Below are 1732 nucleotides of genomic sequence, written 5' to 3'. Positions count from 1 at the left end.
CAGAATATAGAAGTATTTATAGTCTCATATTCACTGCAGTCTTATTCACCTAGCTAATATACAGAACCAACCTAAATATCCACCAACAGATAAATGAATAAAGAAGATATATATATATATGTGTGTATGTGTGTATATCCAATGATTGTTATTCAGTGATGAGGGAATAGACATTCATACTTGTGGCAACAACAGTGATAGACATAAAGGCATTATGCTAAGTGAGATAAACTACAGAAAAATGCTATGTGGTATCACTAATGTGTGTGTGCACACATTTATATATATATGTATATATATATTCTCATAGGAATAAAGAACTGAAAAGTAACTTTCAGGGGCTGGAGAGTTGGGAAAATAGCTAGAGGTTGGTAAATATGTGAATGTATAGCTATAAGATGAACGTGACCTAAGTGTCTAATGTGGAACTGTTGTAGCATTGTTCTCCCATTGTTCATCGATTTGCTCGAGCGGGCACCAGTAACATCTCCATTGTGAGACTTACCATTACTGTTTTTGGCATATAGAATACGCCACAGGGAACTTGCCAGGCTCTGCCGTGCAGGCGGGATACCCTCGGTAGCTTACCAGGCTCTCTGAGACCGAGGGACGGAGAAATCAAACCCGGGCCGGCTGTGTGCAAGGCAAATGCCCTACCCACTCCAGCCCAATTGTCTAATGTAAATGTGGTAACTCTAGTTACAACATTATATTATAATTGAAATTTTCTATGAGAGTAGAGCTTAAATATTTTCACACAAACACACACACACAAAAAAAACAGTACCCCTGGCAATGGGCAAGGAGACACCTCACTGGTGTTGTTGCTGTTATATCAGTCAGGAGCAAAGCAATCAGTCCTTTGTTCATCCTAGCTTGATGCCCAGGTTGGTAGCTAGAGCTGTTTCATGCTTAGGGCATATAAATAAAAAATTTAAAAAATAAATAAAAATCAGGAAAAATAATAACAAAGAAACAAGCAAACAAAAGAAACAAAAATAAATACGCATTAACTAGGTGAAAGAAAATTCAGAATGTATACATTTATAAAACTGCCACAAAGGGACAGAGAGATGGCTCAATGATTTAATCTGTTTTGCAAAGGAGAGGCCCAGGTTTGGTCCCCAGAAACACATTGTCCCGTTGCACACTGCCAAGACCAACCTTTCCTGTCCACCAGCACAAAGCTAGGAGTGGACCCTGAATACCATAAGGTAAGGCCCCAAACAAAATCAAACAAAAAAATGCCCCCAAATTATATAGTTTTAATAGCTCAATATTTTTACATATCAATTATATCCCAGTAAGTTTAAAAAATAATCATGGATTGATAATTCATGATGAATGAGCAGGTTCAGAAAAAAAATAGAAACATTGACAATGAAGATTATTCCAATGAATGCCACTGGTCGTCAAAGTGAAGAGAATCATAAAGATAACGAATAATTAAAAAGCAATCTCAGCAAAGCTTTCCATTTTTCAAATGAAGATCGGTGGCTTTGTTTCATCAAAATAACATTAAGGCAGTGCTATAACTTTTATCATTTTATTCCTTTAATGTGTAGATTGTAGCACGGCAGTAGGGCTTTTGCCTTGTGCGTGGCCAGCCCAACCAAGCTGGGTTCGATTTCTCCACCCCTCTCGGAGAGCCCGGCAAGCTACTGAGAGTGTCTCACCTGCCCTACAAACCTGGCAAGCTACCCGTGACGTATTTGATATGCCAAAATCAGTA

General features: G+C 38.3%; 1 pseudogene; it reads left to right on the top strand.

Moving 5' to 3' along the window:
* The first annotated feature begins 784 nt into the window (after positions 1-784).
* Positions 785-925, top strand: LOC130034858 (uncharacterized; annotated as a pseudogene).
* The last annotated feature ends 807 nt before the right edge of the window (positions 926-1732 follow it).

Source organism: Sorex fumeus, unplaced genomic scaffold (assembly GCF_029834395.1).
Source record: "Sorex fumeus unplaced genomic scaffold, SorFum_2.1 ptg000061l, whole genome shotgun sequence".
NCBI classification, from domain to species: Eukaryota; Metazoa; Chordata; class Mammalia; order Eulipotyphla; family Soricidae; genus Sorex; species Sorex fumeus.
The sequence above is the reverse complement of the archived record's forward strand: the minus strand, read 5'-3'. Positions and strand labels throughout refer to the sequence as shown.